Below are 25,605 nucleotides of genomic sequence, written 5' to 3' on the forward strand. Positions count from 1 at the left end.
GCTGCTCTTTTTCTGCCCTCGCATTCCCGCTTTTTTTGGTTCACCACCACCCCCACCCAATCCCTCCGCGGAGATATCACCCACTTTGGGTACCACCAATCTAGATAAAGTCCAAAAATTATTTCTATTATAAGCTGTAAAATGCTTCACTGCTTAATCGCGAAAAATATTTTTGTTTTGGTTTTTTTTCCATCAAGTTTCAGCGGAGCTTTTGAAGGGTTGCTTTGAAGGTGTTAAGCAAAAGCTTCGAATAAACGATAGAGAAGAAAAGATGACCTGGAAACTGAAAGACAGATTGGAAAGGGTTAATTCAACCAACCAAAGGAAGCTTTCCATTAACATTTGCAGCCTAAATGCTTTCATTCATACATTTTGAAGAATTTCTAATACCTACATATTATATTTTACTTAGAGAGACAGATTCTCTTGAAAATTAGATAGAAGATGATTTTTGATTTATATCTTTTATCAGCGATGTTACCAGTACACATTTTAGAAGAAAGTCCTCTTCTTCAGTTTACCGCAAGAATATCCGTGGCGCATTAACCCCTCCAGCGTTTTAGGGTTATATATGACCGGGCGTCCATATTTTACAAAAATATTTTTAAAAAAATTTCCATCACGTAATTTTTTGGTGTTAAAAAGAAAAATAATAATTCTTTTCAGTTTGCCTCAAATATATATACTGGATGCCAACAAATAAAATCCTAAAAATAGCCAAAATGAATAATTAATATTTCACGCCGCTATCGTAACAATCGGTTTAACTTTAAATATTTTTTATTATATGAATGAGATAAAAGTGAAGGTACAGCTTTTTTACAAATTCCACAAACAAAACGCTAGTGTTTTCGAAATATCGAGTTATCTCAATTTTTCTACTATTGGAGTAAAAATTAAAGTAAAAATTTGGTTAGCGTTTTTGACAAAATTTTCACGTTTTATTAAAATCACGGTATTAAAATTCTATTATTTCGAAATAGTAATGTTTATATTAGATGCATAAACCGGAAACATAATTTCATCTAGTTTCTAAAAAAGTATTTGTTTTTCGGAAAATTAAAAAATAAGATGTTTATAGCGCATTTGAAATACACAGAAAACATTGCAAACTGTACAAAAGTGATGAAAGTACTAAAGGGTTAAAAATAATATGCAGTATATTTTCGGTAGATATTATCAGTATGGCCGTGGTGAAAGACAACCGTTCGGAATTTAAATGTTGCTTGAAATGGCTTTTAGTCATGTTTGGTGGCCAGATATGAATTGCTAGGTGCTTCACCACCTTCCTCATCCCCATCTCTGCGGGCTAATATTCCAAACTAGTTCGATTTTTTTTAAACTTTCGATACTATCGGGGTGCACAAAGACATCAAATGTGTCCTCTTTAAAATGATTTGCCAGTAAGTACTTCAGTTACAAATTTGTGTGAAAAAGATACGAATTTATATATATATATTTATAATTTTACACAAATATATATAAATGATTAAGTAAACATCCACGATCCAGGTTCTCCATTGAGACTCGATAAATGCTGCTGTGTTTTTTTCCAAAAAATATTTCGTTAGGTTAGGGCTGTTAGGTTATGGTACATAGGTACTAGGTACTTACCTAAAATATTTCGTTAGGTTAGGGCTATTAGGTTATGATACATAGGTATTAGGTACTGACCTAAAATATTTCGTTAGGTTAGTGCTGTTAGGTTATGATACATAGGTACTAGATACTTACCTAAAATATTTCGTTAGGTTAGGGCTGTTAGGTTATGATACATAGGTACTAGGTACTTACCCAAACACTTGGCAAGCGAAAAAATCATTTTTATTAGCTTTTTTTAAACTTCAATTTTGTTTGAGGTTTTCTGGAAACCCAGTGGAATACAGCACCACTTAGTTTAACACACCATGTATATTTCACGCCGTACGATAGTGACGCACAGCGGTTAATGCGTTGATTTATTTATGGACGTAGTTAACGGTTGTAAAAAGCGGCAAAAAACCCCAGGTTAAACAATGTTTTTGTGAGCCATTAGCCATTGTCGCCGCTTTATAGGACTTTGAAGTCGTTTGAAAATTTATATTCTCGTGAAATATATCCGTGGGTATGACGTAACTCGTTAAAACAGTGGAACCCCTCAAAGTGGTATTTGAAACTACAGCACGACAAACTTTTGGTAAGTGCCCTACTAGGAGTCTCTTCATCTAAATGTATGATGGCAGTCTGATAGAAGCGACGAGAACACGTACACAGAATATATGCTGCTGTATACAGCCCACTGGACAGAAAATCCCTACACACGACTTTTTGACTCCTAACGCCCAAAAGGCAAAAAATATTGATTATCTGTTCAATAATATTAAATACAGAAGGAAAATACTGACTGAATAATAAATAAAAGAAAAATAACTGATTTACCTTTGTTTTAAATTATTCACTCCTAACTAGACTGAAATCACACCTAATAAACTGTATCTCATCTAACTACTCGGCAAAATGAATTAATCTGTAACAATCATTCCGGGACTAACTAAATACATGCACCTGTATATTGCCTACAACGTTAGGAAACAATTTCAGTTCAAGTATATCGACATATTTTACATACACAAAAACATCGACACCACTATTCATCCATTGATCATCTCCACAACACCAGTCATGCAAGGAGGAATATAGTAGCTACAAACACATCAGAGCACCTCATTCCCGAAGCATGGAAATTGAAAAGTGCTAGCGCGTTGCGAAAATTGGTTAGCAATTGGCTTCCGGACATGGGGAGAGTCGAGAGCGAACTCATGCTAACACAAACTCACATATCTAATATGAACTAATAAATGTTTAGTTAAAAAAAAAATTGGTACTTATTTAAGTACTTAGATAGAAAAAAAATATATAATAGCGGTGATAATATTATGTTAAATTTTATTTTGTATCTTCCAAAAGGCTATTTTATACTTATGAGAGATAAGGATCTAAAGTCACTTTTTATTTCAAATTTAAAAATGTTATTTTTGTTCCTAATAACTTGATATTCATTGTTATTATAAAATTTAAATTTAAATCATTTAAATTTAAATTTACGAATATTTTGCGCGGTTCTATTTCGATTACTGTATAATAATGTCTAGCCAATTGATAAATAAAGATTGGAAATTTAAAAATTGGAAATTCATATGTCATACGGCATATATTCTGGTCTGGTGATGTGTAATTTCTATCACCTAAGAAATTCTAAAAATATAGTACTATAGGTTTCATAATATATGTCTTATACTGATTTATAAATTTGTAAATTCTGACTATGCAATTGTAAATGTTCCCCAAAATGCCTTGCAAAGAATCTCAGACTTGCGATGTCCCGAAAGAAACCATTCATCTGTTCTGAATGCAATTACTAATGTAATTCAAATTGACCCTGGTAATAAATTATATTACTTTGCGATTCTTTCAAGGATAAAGAAACCATCCTGTCACTTCGAATGCAATCAACAATGTAAGAATATTATGTCCTAAATACACAATTTGGCTGTCCTGAAACGGGAATCCTTCCCAGTTGGACCGACAAAGGTTCATTTTGTTTTGTATTGTTTGTAATTTATATATATATATATATAAAAAAATAAAAAATAAAAATTTAAATTTAAGTTTACCCGTATTTTTAAGTAGCTTATTATTATTATTCAGGAGGATCGCATAGTAGTATAGTCTATTGTAAATACTCTTATGAAGCTTATTATTATTATTCAGGAGGATCGCATAATACCATAGTCTATTGTAAATATTTTTTATGTAGCTTATTATTATTATTCAGGAGGATCGCATAGTAATATAGTCTATTGTAAATACTCTTATGGAGCTTATTATTATTATTCAGGAGGATCGCCTCATAGACATAGTCTCATAGACATATGAATATTAGTAGACCTGCCCTAAGTGATTAAAAAGCGTATTATTCCCCACTCCCCATACCGGTTCCATTGGAGCCGGCTGGGCTCGCGTATGGCCTCAAGTGAATTTAGAAAACGTGACGTCATCATTCTTGTGCGAACTATGGTCGAGGCATCATCGGTTCATTTTACGAAATAACACGGCAAAATGGTGGCTTGTGGTATGAAAACTTGTAAAAATAGATGTGAAAAAGAGAATAAACCCAATTGTCGTATTACATTCCATATATAAGCATTATTTTACTTTATTTTAAGCATATTCACATCGTATAATATGGATCAGTTGTAGAAACATATACTATCACATTGAGATACGTCTGGACGCGAAACACAAAGCTGGTTGGTTGCTGGGAAGTAAATTATGAACATTTATAAAAGTGTCTTAACTAAATACGTAAACGAAATATTCGACTCGAATATTGACGAATCAAAGTCAGCTTTACACCCTTCGTTCTTCAACAGTTGATTTTACCCCTCATCTTTAATTTCTAGTCTATATATTCATGTCTGTGTATAGTCTATTGTAAATACTCTTATGGAGCTTATTATTATTATTCAGGAGGATCGCATAATAGCATAATCTATTGTAAATATTTTATATAGCTAATTATTATTATTTAGGAGTATCGCATAGTAGCATAGACTATTGTAAATATTTTATCTAGCTTATTATTATTATTTAGGAGTATCGCATAGTAGCATAGTCTATTGTAAATATAATTACTTTACTTTTATTTTATTGCGATAGCCGGCAGGGGAAATATTTTGTAATGTATTGTAAAATAAGTATAATAATTAACCAATCATAGGTTTTCACTAATGTTTCTTAATTATTAGTAAATAAAAGAATTACAATATCCTATGGGGATGGGATGATGGGAAGGAGAGGAAGGGGATAGGTCTAGTCTATGCAAATTATACGGGGTTTTAAGGGAGGTTTGGTTTTGAAGAAAAAAAATAAAAAACATCACATAAAGTCATCGGATATCAAAATTTCGTTAATATTTTTTACTCCAAAAATAATGCGAGGAATCACTGGTTTAAGTAAGTCAAGTCCGTCCGTTAAAACCTTGTGTGTATTGTGTCAATGTTATTTATTCATTTTAGGTTTGAAGATGTGAGGTGTTGAGTTAAATAAAAAGAATTCACTGCATGAAGTATTTAAAATGTATATTGTTTTTTTTAAAATTATCATGTACTTTGTTATGTATTATAAGCCTATGTTTAACTATATCATTTTATGCCATCTGCAATTTAAAAACTGCTTGCTGAATTTTTTTTAAATAATCCATGTAATTATGATAATAATTTGGCTTCTTTGTTGTTATTTATACATTGTATACTGTTTTTTTGTTCTTTGTATCGTGCACTAAATCATTTAAGTACAAAGCCCATCAGGACTTGATAGTTAACAAACAAAATAAATTAATAAATCTTTAAAAAAGAAGTAGATTTTACGCAAAGTAATAAATGAAGGTAAAATTGAGCCTACTTCGCTCACATAGACACGTGTGGGCACATTTCTACTAGTTTATCTCATCAGTGGGCACGGTATACAGGTACAAATTATTACGAGGTAGCTACGTGGGGCATGAAAGTCCCGGACACGTCGTATACAGTTGATGAGTTTCGCCAATTATGTACGAGAATGTATACCAAACACCGTACACCGTATAGCGTACACTATCCACTGACGTGTGCCTTCACATCGCCGTGGGATTCCTGGTACATAAAACTTCATTCTGTAACTGGAATGAATAGAAGGGGAATTGCACACATTTTAAATATTTTTAGTCGTTTTAGATATTGTCAATTGTTGATATTTGTTACTAGAGCAAACTTGTGAAAATCACGGTAATTTCTGATTGTAGAATTTTTGAAGTTTATGTAAAGAATATGGAAAATTGCTGCTAATGATCAAGAAAAATATATTCATGAAAATTTACTAATTTACAGTTAGGTACTCTATCGCATGTCTGAATTCTTGTATCTTAAATTTGAAAACGATACTTTAAATAATTTTCCGTTTAAATACTACGCAAAGACCCTTCCACGTAGTAGTTCCACGCAGGAGACCCTGAGGAAAATAATTTCCTTCAGGGCCCATGTCATCTTGAAGGAGCCAGTGTGGAGGGTATTTTTAAGGTAAGGAGGGAGAGGAAGTTCTGGGAAGCAATAAAGTATGAACGGAAGGTTCTGGTAGGAATCTGGGGGTAAATCGACCAGTGTCAATCAAATGAAATTTAAATTCAAAGCAAATCCGAGTTCCAGAGTTCGTCGAACCAGAGATATAGAAGTAGTATCAGCATCGTGGAAGGAGGCAATACGCCCACGCACATACATATATAGTTTACTACTCAAAATAGAAGTGTTTGGTTTAGAGAAAGGGGTTGTTGAAAGTGTGGGACAGACAACGCTATTTGTGTTCCTCCACTAAACGAATTATGTTGCCTGCTTTTTGCCGTGAAACTTCGCTCCTTCGGCGGAATAATCATCAATCTCTGCCCGGAACCCCCCCCTGGACCCCCCTGGACCCCCCTGGACCCGACTTTCCACTCGTCACGGGTACCGAATTGTTATATCGGTACTCTCTACCAGCTGCTCGGAGAAAGTGGAATGGGTCGTTTTTAACTGCAAATTACTCTCCTAAAAGTTTTACAACTTACTTACATCAAAGCACCCGGCGTGAAAAATTACCAAATGCAGAAAATTTAATCGCAAATATCCCAGTAGAAATTTCAAATTTGCTACAAAGTCTTTCTTAATTTTAGTTATTTTTGCAGTCAAAAAAGTGTTTTTGACACTCCAGTAACGTATTTGTTAGTACGTATTCTAGTAGAAATTTCAAATTTGCTACAAATTCTTTCTTAATTTTAGTTATTTTTACAGTCAAAAAAGTGTTTTTGACACTCCAATAACGTATTTCTTAGTACGTATTCTAGTAGAAATTTCAAATTTGCTACAAATTATTTCTTAATTTTAGTTATTTTTGCAGTCAAAAAAGTGTTTTTGACACTCCAGTAACGTATTTGTTAGTACGTATTCTAGTAGAAATTTAAAATTTGCTACAAATTCTTTCTTAATTTTAGTTATTTTTACGGTCAAAAAAGTGTTTTTGGCACTCCAATAACGTATTTCTTAGTACGTATTCTAGTAGAAATTTCAAATTTGCTACAAATTCTTTCTTAATTTTAGTTATTTTTACAGTCAAAAAAGTGTTTTTGACACTCCAGTAACGTATTTCTTAGTACATATTCATACAGTTTCGTCACTGTGCAACGATATAATAAAGAACCTGTTCTTTCCGCGCACCAACCACAGGGCGTTTGTCTCTTATTTTTAATCGTTTTTTAATGATGATTTATTGTTTCTATGTATAATTATATAATATGTGACAAAACTTATATATTCAGAATCAGCGTTTGTTGATCTGTATGAATGTATTATTTTAAGCCATAATATGTTTCACTCAAATTCATTACTGTGGAAACTTATATTTAGGCTTCATTGCGCAAGAAATGCTTTGTGAAAATAAAGACGAAGGGGTATTGGGAAAGCTGGTGGTGACTGTGCAGGTGTAGGCCTACAACCTTAGGCACAAAGGACTAGATGAGATAACGGAAAATTAAAACTAAATGAAAAACTAAATGAATTAAAACTAAATGAAAGCCTCGTCCATTATCCATTGTCCGTTATACAACCATACATTTTCTTACATATGTTTCAAAAAGGGTCACGGTTCTCAGAGCCTAAATTCCGTAACGACAGACACTCCTATTCTCCTGTTGTCATTATTATATTAGTATTTATATTTATATATATGAGTTATGTCGCTGTCCGTTATACTTGAACACGCTTTTTATCAAATGGTCCACGCGTGTTTCCACAATGGCCATTTCGGGTAAACCCTGTTAAAGCTGTTAAAGCCTTTCGTCCACAGGGATACGCAAGAATTCTATACTCGACGACTCAAGTATCTCGGTGACTACCGCCATACATCTGAGGGCGAGGCTTCGTATACAGGCACAAGTTCCCGAAATTCTGTAAACTCGTCGGCGACGCCAGTCTCTCGCTCCAACGAGGTCGTTGCCACTCAAGTCGCCGAGACTTTAAATATGGCTTCACTGATGTCAGATGTTTGGAACAATGCATGTGCTTTAGATCAATTCTAGGAACACAACATTCAACAAAGAATTACAGGATACACAAATGACAGCTACAACAACTGTTTGGTTATGAGTGAGGTTTTGCATTCTTGTTTTGATGTTTCAAGAATTCAGCAATGATTTGGTGGCGACGCGGGTCTCGCGATTTCAGTAGCGACATGTATGAACTGTGAGCGAAAAGTTGTTTGCGACATGAGTACATAATAACATTTTATATCAGTGAGTTTTCTCCGAGTGACTTTCTTTAAAAAATGACTTAAATGATTATTTTTTATCGAGAGGTAAAGGTACACGCAGTTGATTTTTTGTGATTTTACCTATTATGCCGTGGTAACTAAAAATACAGTCTCTTCCGTGTAAGGACGCATAATTAAGTCACTGTCTTTTTATTTACCACGACAGTATTATGCGCTTAACTAGGCCAATAGAGGCCTGAACAATATTATGTTGGCATTTGCATGTGAGTACATAATGGTGCTTCATGACCTTTATTCATTGCGTGTTTTCAAAAATTCGTTGGCACGGGGTGGCGCACGGTTCAGGGCTGGCCCGGGATCATGGAGTTTTTTTGCTACGCCACAGGCATGTCTGGAGTTAATGTTAATGCGATCAATTCTCGGTCGTAGAATTTTTTTAAAATATATATCATTTTAATTTTTTTTAAATTTCAAAAATTTCAAAAAATTCAAAAATTTTTTGCAAAATAATTTAATTAAAGGTCCGTGAAATTATAATTGTCTTCCTACAAACCCCCTTTGCTATGTGTGCCGTAAATTTCTACTGAAATTTAATTATATAAAACCCCAAATGCCAAATTGAATTTCTGACCATGTTTAATAGCGGTTAACTTGATATGAGAATTTCATTTAAGGGCGAAATAATTACATGATAATATGGCCATTCTTTGTGAAGGCAAAATTAGAAATAACATTAAAACCACCCCGGGAATTTAATATATTAATATTATCATCTAATACTTTGTACTTTGAACTATTGCGCTAAACGTATTGATAATTACAAAAGTTATTATTCAATTTATTAGGGACGACTTCTTGAAGCTTATAAACCTCATTGTATTATATTTAATCATTGGAGAAGATAATAATCTCAAAGAAAATATGAAACAGATAAAAACATAAAAAATAAGGTAACGTTTGCAACTGAGATTCGAAACCAGATCCTGAAGGATTACCGGATCCTGAAGGATTATCGGAACTGGCGTCTCTAGCTATTGAGACATTATTTAAAACCCGACCCTAAACCTTATAAAATTAAGTTATTGAAGACAATTTTAGTCATTTTTAAACCAAAATTTGAAATAGTATAATAATTTGGCTTCAACCCAGGACCTTCGCCTTGCCGAGGTGCTGCTCTACCTTGGTATCAACACTCATCCTTATTGGGTTCAAGTCCTGTATGTGACCGTATCTTTTTCTGATTTTCCTGTCTCAAAATTTCGTTTAAAGATTGCTATAATTGTCTTCAATCATTAAATATTACAATTTGAGCTTTTACAACAATTAAGTTATTCCATAGAAATAAATAATCACAATTTTTTTCGATCTCATAATTAAAACTCCCTAGGAAGCGTTAAAATATGGTTTGAAAGAGAGATATGTACCTACCTAAATACAAATGTTAGAGGGAGCGCGCTAATATTAAAAAAAGATAATAATCAAGCGAAATGGAATGTATATTCAATTTATTATGGATAACTTATTGACATCACATTATACAATAAAATCATATCCGAAAAAGAGTTCGTAAGTAGGAGATTTTCATTTCAGAACATTTTTATAGGTCTGATATTTACTAGACCAAAAAATGTTCGATCATACCACTGGCCAAGATGTTTTCTACTCGCACTATGATATTTCTAAGTAAAAAATTTTCAAACTCAAAAATACTTGATATTCCAAGATTTGGCATTATTATTTATTTCAATACATTTAGCGTTAGTTGAACAATCAAAATAACAAAAGGTTCCATGCGCGCCCATCTGTGTTTACTGATATTAAATTTAATCCCAACGCCATGTTCTCCCACAACCATCCGCAGAAGTTAATCCGGCATATAAATTAATAAGTACTTATGCCATTACTTCTCGTCATTAAATTCCCACCAATCGTCGGTTATTACCGCCATTTTGGAGTTAACATCCCTTTCCCGCCTTTACCGCCATTGCCGCCTTCCGCCAATCCCGCCCAGAATGTCAAATAGACGTCAACACGGCAAAATGGACACTGAAATCCCGATCTTGGCGAGAGACGGCATGAATTATAAATTCACGACTCTGCGGAGATGAAGAGAGATGAGGAATGTGGGGGGAGGGTCGGGGATGTGGGAGGCTGTGACTGCGGGATTAGTGCGGAATACGAGCGACGCAAATATGCCGTGTATCAAAACCTGAATGTTTTAAGGGGAGTAAGAACCAGCCGCAATAATCAGTTTGCTAACCATGGCTTTTCTCGTGGCAATTCGCTAATTTTGAGTTCACGGCGGTAATCTCAACTTCCAGGTACAAAACTGGGGTAAAATTTAGCGATAAATTAATTAATACTGAGAATTTTAAGTACGTACTAACAACCTCCGTAGGAAAATCGGTAAGGTTCTGGACCCAGAAGAAGCAGGTTACAATTCCGATGTAAGCTTATAAAAAATAAATTATGTTTTGTTTCACACATATAATTAAAAAAAAATCTATTTATTTCGCGTCACGTCGTTTCATATTAAACTGTGTTTGTTTCCGACTTGTAAATGGCTTTTATTATTTATGGCGCTTGTCCAGTAGGTTTATTTTTTTGAATACATCTATCTGAATTCCGACTTCGTTTTCTTGAATGAATGAAATGGAATCTTGGAAGTGGAAATCAACCCACTTTCGATCGATCTGAAACTCGTTGTCGATGACAATGCACTTATCAACTTTTGGTGAAACTCACGCACGAAATTGAATGACATCATACAAATTTACAGCAGTTAAGTCAACATTAGACTCTTATAACGAGGGTTTGCTCGACGCTTACATATTTATTATTTCTGATGAACGTATTACTAAAATCACAAATGTTTCTAGAGGGATTCCTACGGATGTAAGTAATTTATATATAAGATTAATAAAAACAGGACCTTGCGATCAACATATTTTATGAAAAACGATTTGAACATTTTATAAAAGGTTTTTCAACTATAAAATTAGCGGTAAACACCAATTTGATTTTTCTAGAGGATGAATTAGTAAACTTCCGTGGGATACCTCTAGAAACATTTGATTTTCCTAATACATTCATTAGAAATAATTAAAATAAATCCCACGGATTTTCTAGGCTTGCTAGGGCAAAGTCGACCGCAGTTCCGTTCTTTACGCCGGGCCGCGTGCCGAATTTTGTTTTTACACGACTTCAAGAATTTATTTCGTTAAAATTCCCACTTTATTTTAGAGATTTGATACGGCAAATTCAATAGCAGGTCTGTCCAATATACGAGGGCCGCCCGTCGCATATTTTTTGCACGGCTGCTTGACTCACGTCGTTATGATTCTGGCTTCAATTAGGATTTTGCTCAAGCGATAGCGGTGTTAATTGATTTTAATCGGTCATTAGGGAATAAAGTTCAATCCTCAGTCAAACCAATTTTTTTAAAGTTTTAAAAGACATTTTTAAAGTTCTCAGCCAGTTCCCGGGGAGGATGGTTCTTAGACATGATGTATTATGGTAAAAAACATAATTTTTATAGGCTGATTTTACGCTATTCACTGCTATAATATCTATCTTTTCGTAATCAAGTCGTGGGAACTACGGCTACTATAATATGGCTGGAGTAGGTAAGATACCTACCTATATAATATAATGGCGGGTATGCAGATACAATGACAGACTCATTTACAGGAGTTACACTTTGATTCAACTTTAAAGTTATTTCATTCTTTGTCATCAGAGTTACAAAAATGAAATTTTATATTTAATATCGAAGGGTGAGATTAAGAATTTGTAAAAAGAATCAATTCTGTGTCAAATTGGGAATTAGATTCAGTGCGTAACGCCAGCGAATTGATTCATTTGGATCATTAGTCATTTTTTAGAAAATGTCTAGTGTGTCTTTGACCGATTGGCGAATCAATAAATATAAAAACGTTTCATTTAATAATAATTATAAAGTTATAAAATTACTATAAAAAAATAAATATTTTCACTAAATCTCTGAGAATATTCTATTGAATATATAATTCATTTATATGAAATATTTTTTACTAATATGTTTTCCTTTTTATTACCAGCCATAAAGCCGCAGCAGAGATACAACTTAACTTGCTCGTAGCAACTTAACGAGAAGCAGAAATATAAAAGTGGATCGCTTAATTTAGCAGCGGAAGAATAAAATGCAAATGAAAGCTGTCACAATCCCCCGAGCGCCATATTTTATGCAATTTAAAATTCTACAAAAAATTGGATATAGATATGCAGCATGCAAATTGTATTATGAATATTCAATTACTAAACGGATAACTCATACACATCTGAGCCAACTTTAATAAAATAAATATTTTAATTTTTCAATGGGTTTTGCTAAAATGAAAACGAATAATTCTGTAATAAACGGTTCGTCGTGATTTTCTTCAACATTCCCCTAATTGGTAATGCCATAGTCCCATTGGCTCCAAGCAGAAGAAGTTATTTTTTTAGGAGGTATCACATAAAAAAACATATATCTAGTGATGAGGGCTGACGAAAAGCATCATACCTTTGTAATTGTATATTGTGAGTTCGTGATACCTAAGACAGCAAAAACTCTTGAACTGTGAGGTCTGGCGTCTTGAAAATGAACGTTTCAAAAAGTTATACTTATCCGTATATTATTGCACAGTGAAATCGTAGACCACTAAACTAAATCCGATGTCCTCGTTGAGTGATTAAAAAAAAGTTCATTTTACCTCGCGGAAACGGGAAATCCTATGAATACGTTTCAAGCAATTCCTACACTAGAATTTTGAAAGAAATCAATTACGTTTTCCGAAACCAATATTATTCTTAGAGTTTTACGATATTGGTGAGGTATTTTAACTAGAATTTTTTTTTACGTAAACTAAGAGAACTTAAAATTTTCGTAATATTTTTGTCATTGATCTTATTTAAATTAATTTATATAGAGAATTTTGTACATGATGTATGTACAAAGCATAATATAAGTATAAATTCAAAATTTTCACAGTTCTCCTCACTAGAGAGGCCTGTTCTGAGGAAGCATATAGTTTTTTTTTAATATTTACAGCGTGGGGGCAAACACATTTACAGACAGAAGAAATGCATAGTGGTCGAGTAAAAATAGGACTTCACTACGCTCAGTCAATTATATACATAAATATTTTACACGCGATAGCCATGTCACCATTCGTTGTGTCACATAATAATGAGACATATATTTGAACGTCATATTTATATTTCTCACTGTAAAGCTTCCTCTTTGCAGTTATTTTAACAATAAAGGTAACAGTTTTTTTATTAAATAACGAATGCTAGTTCCTCATACATCTTTGTTTACCCCATTTTAAAATGTCAACCCGGAACTGCTCAGCCACGGTAATTTTTTTTTAAAGTTAGTATACTTTTAACAATGCAGTTCGCTCTTGGCCCTTTTCTATTCCTTCGTGACTTGACTACATTAGGACTGTGAAATAAATACCCACTTCAACTGCATTCATTTGAAAGGCAACCTACAACGAAACAGGAACCCATTATTCTGAACTACTTAACTAGTGGTAATGAAAATTCCACGTGTATACTTTATCAGAAATTTATTGTTGTGATCTTTTTAAGGATTTTTTTATTTCTTTTTAATAGCTATCAATTCAGCATTCCTACGAAATAGGGTTGCAAAATCTAAGTCATTATAAAAACTATGAATTACTCGCAATGGCTATAATATATGTTTTAATTTTTATATATATTCTAGCACATTTGGGAGGCGGGTTTGGGTACCGTCGCCCCGAAAACTATTTATTGGATAACCAACACCTCTGCCATAAGTCAACCCCAGTGGTTTGGTGATTTGGCAGGGGTGCCCGGGTTCATCGGGTGTGGTGTGTTCAGGATGCTCCTGCCCCAGTTACGTGGCGTACCAGATCGGCAGAGGCTGGTTTGAGGAGACCCTTCGACCTCTCCAACTGGTCTGGAGAGGTCGAAGTGGGGGAGATATATTCATATGTCCTTCATTGCTGGACACACTGATTCCTAGATCCCTACCTAACCCTCATATCTTTTACCTTCCCAGAACTTTCTCTTTTTCCTGTTCTTAAAAAAGACCCTCCACACAGCATCGGAAAAGATCACATAAGCCCTTTCGTTAGTCCGGTTAGTGTAAAAAATACATTTTTTGTGAATTGTTAAAAGCTAGAACTAGTAGTCCTGTGAACAGTAGACCTCGCGTCCAAAAAAGTTTTTTGTTTTTGTTTTATCTACTTTAATAAATCAATACCGAAATTTACTCCGAAATCATAAGACTCGTAAGTAGGTTAATGAATATCTACCTAAATAATTATAAACCAAACATATTGAATGTTACTTTCAAATAAGAAATTACACAGTTTTCCGATAACCATCTCAATGATAATTCCTTTTCCAAACTTTCAAAGGCCGGTAGGTACTAGGTACACAAAATAAAGAATAACATTAGAAGTGCCTTTCATACGAAAGAAATTTTCCTTTCCGTTTAGCCCATTGATGTAGTAGTATTTGGTCAATGGTTTAGCCCAATAGTTTGGCGTTCTGTCTCACACTCGCCTGACATGGTAGATCTTCAATCCAACTCCATCCCATTTGAATTTCGTTAAAACAGTTTTGTATTGGAAATGTAAGCCTCGATAAGGCAAATATTTGGAACACAAAACACGCCCACATGGCACTTCTTGTGTTCTTGTTATTTTCTTTATTCTATGGGTAAGTACCATAATAATGATTATTCCCATTTGACAGCTCGTAGTCGAAATACCGACCACGCGAACTCAGGTGGGATAAAAAGGTAATACCCAACAAGGCCACCACCTTGAACCTGAACCGGAACGTAGCAAACAAATGGACAGACAGATGAAATGCAAATGGTCGAGTTAAAGCAGGACTTCGCTCCGCTCAATCAATAACTCAAATTTAAAAAAAACTATAATAATTCTTAAAAAAAAATGTATTTACAGATCTGATATCGCGGGATAAATGTGCGGACACGTTGAATAAATATCACCACATGAGGGGTTGGAGATTGAAAGATCACCCGGTTGAATAAAGACGCTGTATTTCAATTTAAGGCGACACAAGACACTTATAACGGGGGTTCACTAGAGGCTCACATTTTAATCAATGCCGATGAATTTGTAACGATAGTATATATATATATATATATACATATATACAGTAAAAAAAAATATATATAATTTTTTTTAGACCGATATCCACAGTTATTTATATTTAAGATTAATAAACAACAGTAAAATAAATAAATTAATAACAATATATTACAAATAAAATATTTTCTGTAAAACTATATGAAATTTTCAAGAAACCATTTTCAGCAATAAAATTAGCGGTAAGCACCAGATTTTATTTTTCTAGACAGCGAATTACTAACTTCCCGAGGGATCCCTCTAGAAACATCTTAGATTTCAGTAATACGTTCATCAGAATGAACAATTTTCTAGGACTGCTAGGGCAAATTCGATCGTAGGTTGGTCCATTGCACCGGGCCACGCACTCATTATTGTATTTACACGACTTCATCACTTATGTCGTTATGATTCCCACATTATTTTAAAGATTTTCTAGGGTCTCGTCTTGTCTCGAATTAAACTCACAATTGTCCAGTCTTAGTGACTATAATTAAATACAGAATGCCCCTTTAACGAATTGATTAAAAAAATAGAATCTTGCTCCAGAAAACCATCATCAATAATCCAATAATAATAATAATATTTGGCTGGTTTGTATAGCAACGTTTTTGTTAAAATTACCACAATGGCGCTGTACAAATAAATATATAATACAATTAATACAATTGGCTGACAACTAAGATTTCTAATTATAACTAATGACTTAAATATAAGACTTGTAACTAGTGACTTACGATTAAGACTGGCTTAAAACTATTGACTTAAAATGACAAACATATTTACAATGTGACATAAAGTTAGTGATTACATATACTTAATTATTTATAGAAGCGTCAATCTTTACCGCTTTAAGACGATTTATTAAGAGAAAGCTACAAGCCAAAAATGTGTGTATTCTTGGTATACCTTATATCGTAGGAAATAGGCAAATCGCTTGACAAACGGAGTCAAGAAACGTTCGATTTCAAGCAAATAACTGGTTTTTATTTATTTTGTAAATAATTTTATAAGAAAGCAAAAAAGTTAATCAAGTGAAACTGTTACAGATAATCTTAGCCATAATAATGTATTTTTAAAAGTTGTTTCCTTTATGCGTTCATACATTTCTATTGAAAAAAATTTTTTTTTACTAGTTTGCATTTATATTTTTTACTGAGTAATTTATTTTTTTTATTTCTATTCTACTCAAGCGAAGCGATAGGAAAACCTTGTAATGATCTGCCCTTTTTACTTCAAACTTTTCCTTCTCTTCTTTCTACGATAATTTTCCTTAAGTCCCGTAGGTAACTTTTCCATAAGGCTTTGGTTATATATATATCCGGGGAGGGAAGGTCCTCCCTGCCGTCTTTTCTTTATTACACACCCCTTCAAGAGTGTACATCCTAGTTTGTTTACGTGACGTACGACCTTGAACGTACTCATTTCACGTGACGGTTCAGTATAAAAAGGCTTCACCGAACGTTGTGTTGGTTTTTTGTTTCTCGGTTTAGGAACCTAGTTATTTATGTATGTGTGGTATCCCTTGGTTCTTTTGAGATAGAGTGAGTTGAATCCATTACCGCTGTGTTTTAAAACCATTTTATAAACCTTATCTTCTAAGTCGCCTGCTCCCCCCCCCACTAGCTACTCGATTCTACCTATCGTAGGGTAATGTGAATATAATAAAGTGTTAGATTTTATATATGTGATATACATACGATAAGTTTGTGGTGTTAGTTGTCGGTGCCATCCATGTATATATTTTGGGAGGGGAAGGAGAGGAAAGGAAATGAATTTTTTTCAAGCTAAGATTGACTCCTCCTCTTACCAAACAAAACTGATGGATGATAATTTGAGCAAGGCGATCGATATCTGCGTGTCTGGATATCACAACCGGCCGGGTCTCCCCTTGTTCCAAATCGGCAACCTTCACGCCAGAATAAAGAAAACCAGGTCTCATCACCAATTTCAGAATTGCCCCAATCTCAAACACCTCCAGGAAAATCTACTTTACTGAGTGTAGAAGGGGAAAACCATGACATCCCTTGTCACGAATCTAGTCGCGAAAATGTGACACGCAAGGTCCTAAGTTACGTGCCACCTCCAGAAAACGTTGTAACTCCCACGCCGTCGGGGATTTACATCCTTTTCTAGGTCAATACATAGATAACACACGACGATCTTGTCGACATTTAGCCCGCTTTTTAACGATAGGTTGTGTGCCTACCCATTCAGCCAATTATCATGTGAGATATATGTAAGGTCTACTCGAAATGCCAAATTTAGGATGAGGACTGTCTGTATTTTAATATTCGGTTCTAGTAATTATTTTATGAGGTTACTAGCATCCTCGTGTATTAGGTATGGGTAACTCCTACTGAATACCTATCCTCTCAGGTAGGTATAAACGGATAATTGGTTTGATTTTTGCATTTAATTTAAAGAGGCTGCCTACCTCTCGAAAGGTACCTGTTGAGAAAAGTTGTTCGGTTGGTAGTTTTATTTCGGAGATTACCATCTCCCTCTTTTGACTTTAGATTTGTTTTTGTGCATCCCAATTCGTAACTTAGAAAGTCAAACAATAGATGAAAAGTATTAAATTAGAAAGTCAAATAACAGAAGAAAAGTTTTCATTTTGTTCCGTCTGGTTGCATCCGATCGCTTTCAATTTGGGACGGCATACGCTAGCAAAACTTCCCCTTTGACTGACTGTACACCGCGCCTTGTCCTATATATGAAAAGGTCGTTGACTCGTCTCTCGCTCACAGCTGATTGACGGTTCGCCTAGCACATCCCTGTTAATGATAACATTATTTGGGCGGCAGGTGTCGTAAACTTAGTTCCTGTACCTCGGTTGTATCCGTCTTTTAAAAAGGTCCTCTGAAATTTAATAAATAATATAAAAAACTCACCCAGTTAGGCACCTCTCATTCTCAGCGTGAAGCTTACCTGGTTACACTATATAGCTAAATCACTTTAATTTTCGACCTCCTCCCTACGCATATAAAAGGGTAATTAAATATTCCTGTAAATAAAATTGTACCTCCCTAATCTGTTAGGATTCGAACCCACAGTTAATAATCTATTTGATTCTCTGGTTTTCGGTCTCCGTGGATAGAATGCCATCTCGCCAAATCAATAACTTAGCCCGATTAAACACTTCCTGCCTTTAAGTACATTCACTCTGTTTTAAAAACGCAATCATTATTTTATTATTTTCATGTTTTTAAGACAAGCAATCTAGTTCGAACTGTATACGAAATCACGTTTAAATCAACACAACTTTATAACACAATCGCGATTGCACAACACCTGGCGCCCCTGAGGTGGGTTTTTACAAAACGGCGCTCTACAAATTATCCAATTATTATTATTGTCATTATTATTAATTGTTTTCCCACTGAGTCGAACCACTTTCACTTCACACAAACACCGGATCAATAATCTTTCACTTTAATTCAATATTCCGCAATATTCTCTAATACCATTTGAATTCAATAATTAACTGTAATTTCAAACAACACTTCTGATTTGTATCCATTTCTCGGGGCTGTCAATGCACCCAAGTTCAAAACTCGACTGTCCCTCCGGTCTCTCCTTTCCCGTGGGAATCTGTTTACTCCAGGCCTGTCTGTCAATAAATCTTCCGTCGTTGTCTAAACAAAAAAATTTTTTGAGCACGTTCGTTTATTATTTATCGTTTATTTTTGTGGATATTCAAAACATCACAACCTTCAATTTATCTAAAGCATATTTTTTGATATTCGTAATGTACATGAATTCGTTACAAAGATTAATCAAAATAGTGTTTGGGCATTAAACTTTGCCTTAAACAGATTGAGGTATTAGGTTTCCAATGACATTGTTCGTTGGCAGGTAAATCAATACAATTTTGACTTTAATAATGACTGGATTATTTTGCATAGCGCCTTAACCATGAGTTTACTACTAATCATGAGTATAGGGAATAGAAAGGGAATTAATTTTTGTGTATATCAGCAATTACAGCCTTACTAAAAAATGTATTGTAAATAATAAGGTCAGAGCAGTGAAAAACTTGACTTATTACAATGGCGTTTGTTTGGTTAAAACGGGCTTAAACCAAACTCAAGGCCGGCTTTAAAAAACTTATTAGTAAGACGATTTGAGTATTAATAAAAATAACAAAAAAATAGCATGTGTAGAATGACAAATTTATAGGTGTCTGAAAATGTATGCTTTTTGAAGTGAAACTTCTTTAGGCGCGTAATGGATTTTCGGGGACGGAGTAAAACCGAGTCAGGATCGACACGAAAATGCGGGTACCCCCACCACCGCTCACCGTTCACCGTTCACTGTTTTCAGTAAAAGCAACAAATCATTAGCATGCGCATAAAAGTTTTTATGTGTTTTATTTAAGTACTTTTTTACTCGGTAGTATAATTTTGTTTGGCGCATGCCTTAGCTGTGGTACAGACGTGGACAGGGCTTTCCTGTACCGTCCGTCCGCCGTTCAGTCTGGTTTAGTCGTCCGTCGAGAGCGCTCGCGTCGCGCGCTTTGCCGTTCCATTCGTATTCCAGTATATAAATATTGTTTACTGTCGAGGAAGTTGTTATAAACTTTAAAAAATATGTTTAAAATGCCGTGTAAATATACGTGTTGTGCGTTCAGCTTGCTGCTGCTGGTTTTAGTGAGTAGTGCTGCCTCCAAAAATGTGGATAATTCCGATAGAACCTTCGAGGAAAGCAATTGCAGTAAGGTGAGACAGTTCCTCGAGACCAGGAACATCTCGGCTGTACCGGCTCGAGGCGCAGACGACAAAGGTAAGAAACCGACAAACCAACAGAACCCACATTCATAAATTGTGGTTCATACGGTTTGGTACAGAATTTCAGTGTTAAAAATGAGTAGTGACGAGATATTTAATTGTAATATTGTTATTTATGTAATATTGTATACTTGTGAATAAATTGAAAATTTTTGGAACTATACATTAATCGAACGTCATTCATCTATAAGAAAATATTAGAAAAAGCAAATCCATGCTTCGTCGTTGAATTATTTAACCTCTAATTTTCAAACTAACCTAAGAGAGAAAATAGAGATGATGAAATGAAAATAGAGAGAGAGGAATACTAGAAGTTTCACTTCTGTCTTGCGTAGGCTTGACACACCCACTTTTTTTTTATTTATGTTTGTGTTGTGATTAAAGTAGATATAAATTTTTTGGCATTAAATATTAAAGGCGGGGTTTCAAATGTCAAATGGGATCTGCTTAATATTTTCCCCAACACTCTAACACTTTTTTAATTTTAAATTATAAGATATTTTTTTTAATTTAAGTTTTGTCTTCTCAACGATTTAAGATTGATCCAGAAAACTTCGTGGAATTATTGGACATTAATGAAACAGTCCCCGAACATAAATGTATTTGCGAGGTGTCTAGTTTCAAGTGAGTCTAAAATCAGTGGAGGTGGGGTCCAATTTCGCTGCGGTCTATTTCTGGCCCCAGTACTGAATTGGATCGGTTCCTCCCATCTGCCTTACGATGGTAGTCATCCATTTCGCCATTGTAATATTGTAAATGGTTGGAATTAGTACTAGTGGACAAGAGAATCTGGACCTTGGACCTAATACGATGCCAAAGATAGTAAATCGTGGATTTAGAAAATAAGTGAAGTGAAAATGAACAAGTATAATCAAGTTGCGAAATCGAATAAGGTACTGGCGACTACTTCTGGTACGTGCGTCATTTATAGAAAATAGGGAGAGGAGAAGGAGGAATTGCCGGCTGTATATTATAGCCTTTACGGGAACGTTGTTATTGCTACGCACATGAGTCACATGCCAACCACTGAAGTGGGGGCACACCTTAACAATGCTGCACCAAACCCAAGCGCTGAGAGCTTCCTGATTTTTTTTATCATAAAAAAAACAGTTTTTTTCCTAAATTCGACAAAAATTGCTTTCGTTGTATTTTATGTGTGATTACAGAAAAAATATAAAACCATGACTCTAAATTAATTTTTATTATGATTCAACTCATTCAATATATTTGGCTAACTATCTGATAGAGGCTGCTTTGGGGAAACCCTTTGATCTCTCGGTTTCTCGACCCATCGCCTTGCGCCGCAGTGGGAGGAATATGTTCATATGTCGGTCACTCTTGGATACACTGATCCCTAGATTCCTAACCACCCCTCATACCTTTTACATTACCAGAACTTCCTCTCTTTCCTTTCCTTAAAAAAGACCCTCCACACAGCATCCCAAAAGATGACATAGGCCCTGATGGAAATAATTTTCACCAGGGATTCCTTTGTGTGGTTAGTGAAAAAAAAACCTTTCGAGGTTCTGTGCGACGCGGAAACTCTTATTTCGAAAAAAAAAACTGAGCCGATGAATGGAAACAATAAAAACACATGTAGAGGGTAAAAATAATCCCATTCACCCATTAAGGAATCAGTAGCAACCTCACACGGCACGTGTACTCTAGCCTGCAGGTGTAATATTGATAAATGCCAGGAACACCTTTATTTATTCAGCGGTACCTATAGTCTGTCGGGAGGGGTAGGAGGTTGGGGAAGAGGTAAATTGAGTTAATTCCTACTTCCCCTATCTCAACCCCAACCGTCACAAATTTCCAAATGACCTTGTCCTGCTGTGTTATTTACGTACAACAGATTCTATTTGTGTCACGTTCCGCTACCGAGGAAATAACTATTAGCGAGGCTATGGTCCACTGAGGGCTCCAGTATTACATATCTTTCTATTACATACATGCCTAGTTTGTGAGAAAGACAGGAAAGTTACCGTAGTATATTATTTTTAACAGAAAATTATATTAACTGCTATTTTCTAAATAGGAACTGAATTGCCGAGAAATCAGACTATCCGTTATTTTCAGGATCAACGTTAGAATAATTGCTTTGTCTATTATTACAACAAACCTTCGAAAGCCGAAAAGGCAAACGTTTTGTTTATCAAATATTATTTACGTTAAACATTTCATCATTCATGCATAGAAATATATTATTAGCCACTGAAAACTTTTCTGTAAGTGGTTTTCTACGGGGATTCGAATAACTATAATATTATATAAATAGCAGTCAACATTCTTTTCAATTCGTATCTCATCTTGGATATAATGGAAATCTTTATAAAGTATTGGTAAAATATACAAAGAGATGAACAATCTATCTCGGGAATTCTCTTCAAATCTTTTTTCTTCCATTTATAAAATTTGAATAAGCCCAAGATATAAATACATAACTAAAAAAGTATATCAGAAATTGAAAAGAGATGTTTGTATTACATTATTGTGAAATGATATTTCAGGTTTCAGCTGATGGGCTAAAACGATAGGCAGCTCAAATATTACTTGTTATCCGTTTTTAGTTTATCTTGTGAGTAACAGGTTCAAGATAACCAATGAAACCAAGCTTTAATTAATTTCCATGAAATATGTTTTTTTCTTGAGATTGTAAAGATGCTTTCTTCATAAATATATTTCTTCATGAAATTAAAAATTTAAAAACAATAATTTGAAGTAAAGTGCTGATTTTCTTTAAAATGCGAAGTAATTTGCGTTTTAGACGATGCTTTTTTCATCCAGTTTCTACAGGGGTAGTCTTTTCATATGGATTTGGGATTATAGGATCGGACATTATTTGACATCTGTCGTCTTTCCTCTAACTTTACGTCATATATTATTTTGTCTTATAATTAGAGAAAAATGTTTAAAATACTTTAATACGTTAATTACTGATTGTGAATTTGTATTACTGTTTGACATTGAGAATTTTTTGTGAATTTTTACGTTACGTTTTCGACGATTTAGCACTGCCTCAAAATATTATTTCTTCTATAGTGGCAACTATCTGTATGACATCGTAAAGTAAGACATATTAAGTATGTAAATAATGATAGTGTAAAGCAACGATTTATTACACGTGTCAAATGGAAATCAGTATGAAAAAAAACCATCGTATGAAACGCCCATTAGTTTTTGGTGTACTGTCATTCTTTCTTGTTTATTTAAAACGTAGACATTTATGGAGTGTCAACTTCCTCTTACAATTTTTTTAATAACTTTCTTTAACGCTTTATTGTATACAAATTTGAACAGCAACTTTATATTAAATTGAAGAGTCACCTTGTAGTGTGATTTAAATTGACTTGAAAAAATGATTCTAAAAAAAATATTTTCAAGTTTAAAGTACAATGATTTATAAAAAATATTTATTGAATAAAATGGTGTTGTATAATTAACTCTAAAATAAAAATGAAACGTGATAACGTAATTAAGTTTAAAATAAGAATAATAAAGTCGAGTGTTCTTGAGTTTGATGTCACCGACACGCAAAATTAAACTCAACAAGGCCAGAAAAAACTAATCGCCACCATTTTTCTTTTCTCCATCACGACTGACCGGGCAGAGCTACGTGCCAGAAAAATAAAAACAATGAAAAGAAAGCCTCCGCGAAGCCTATCCTCTGTAAGTTAAAGGTACTAGATGTTATGGCGTGTTGGAAAGCTCGTCTTGGAAAAACAGCGCAAATATTGGCTCGCGGGGCACTTCCTTTCACCTGTAGGGAAAACAAAACCCAAATTGGTATTGACGAAACTTTCAGATAATTCGATGGAGTGAGAATTTAAGTGTTTTGATATTTAAATTTGAGGAAGCTTTTATAAATTTATAGAGTTACGTTATCATTTTTGATTTAAGAAAGTTGATAGCCAACTTGGTGGTCTTTGTTTGTCCATTTTTTAGCAAACATATTACTGTAGAACGAGGAATGAGACAATTAGAAATTCAATTGATTGAATAGTGAATCCAGTTTGTACTACCTAGGAATAAGTCTGATTTGGTGAGGTATGAAATCCACGGTGAATATATTGCGTTAAGCTAGACCGCCAGACCCGGTGGAACGCCATGGTGTTGGGGAACGATATAGGATTTATTTTAAAAGCAATAATTATTCGCCTGAAGCACTCATCCACATTGAAAAATCTCCTGATAAAAGATACATGACGCCAACGGGACTCGAACCCGTGTCCCTTCGATTTCAGGTCGACAGCTCTGACCACTGAGCTATGGCGGCTTATCTCTTATCCGCGAAATAATTCAATATATACTAGTGTTTCATTCAACAATTACTGCTTGTTACATTTTTTCACCTGAAAACAACCAACTTTATTTTATATGAGAAAGGCATTGTAAGTGCTAACTCTCTCACTAGATGGCGTCGAGACAAATTGTCTACATTTTTAGGTGAAATACTAGAACGAGTCCCGTTGGCGTCATGTATCTTTTATCAGGAGATATTTCAATGTGGATGAGTGTTTCAGGCGAATAATTATTGCTTGTAAAATAATTTTTACCCTTTGTGCTATGCATAAAAAATCTTGCACATTAGTTTACCAAAAAAATAATAATTGATATAGGATTTAGTTACAAGAGTTCGTTTTCAGCGGTTAGTTAGTCATCATTTCAGGAAGAGTGCACTGATTCTTACAAAACAAATAATATTTGAAATTAGTATCCTCGCATATAGCACCATGCTAATTGAAGTGGGGAACTTTATCATAAATAAACTCAACATCAATTAATTAAGACATTTTGAAAACTCGCGATGACAGTAGAAAGCATTGATATACCACTCACGTAGACATTAGTATGGTTTTATATAAAAACTAACTTCTATATTAATCAGAGAAAATAGTCTAATATTAGTTTTATCTAGGCTTACCGTGGTCCTAAAAAGCCCTAGACGGAGCTATTCGATAAAAATTTGAAGCCGTGTGGTAAGATGGAAGATGTATGAAAAATGCCAAAACCTACTTAATTTTTTAATGGCATCCCATTCGTTGTCTCATCAAATATCCAAAAAAGTCATAGGCCATTATGACTGCATTAATAAGTTACAAATAAAATTATATCTAATCGTTCATTATGCACCACTTAGCATATAAATTATTTCAAAAAAGTTTGCAATGCAAGATGGCCGTCTGGTAATTTCCCCTCACCCTAGATTTGGCTTCAATGCCATTCATACAAGATCGCACTAATACACGGTCCAGGGCTTTTTAGGTTCATAAGGCTTACGACCTATTTACGGATTATGTTCCAAGCCGCCCTAAGCTCAACATTCCGAC

General features: G+C 34.3%; 1 protein-coding gene and 1 non-coding gene across 2 annotated transcripts in view; both read right to left on the reverse strand.

Moving 5' to 3' along the window:
- The window catches only part of LOC149418020 (progestin and adipoQ receptor family member 4), a 213,130-nt gene that overhangs the window by 32,781 nt on the left and 154,744 nt on the right, over nucleotides 1–25,605 (reverse strand). The gene's annotated exons all lie outside the window — the stretch shown is intronic.
- TRNAS-UGA (transfer RNA serine (anticodon UGA)) lies at nucleotides 24,479–24,551 on the reverse strand. Its single transcript has one exon. It is a non-coding gene; the product is annotated as a tRNA-Ser (tRNA).

This window comes from Hesperophylax consimilis, chromosome 14 (assembly GCF_061612785.1).
Source record: "Hesperophylax consimilis isolate HC1 chromosome 14, BYU_Hcon_1.0, whole genome shotgun sequence".
NCBI lineage: Eukaryota > Metazoa > Arthropoda > Insecta > Trichoptera > Limnephilidae > Hesperophylax > Hesperophylax consimilis.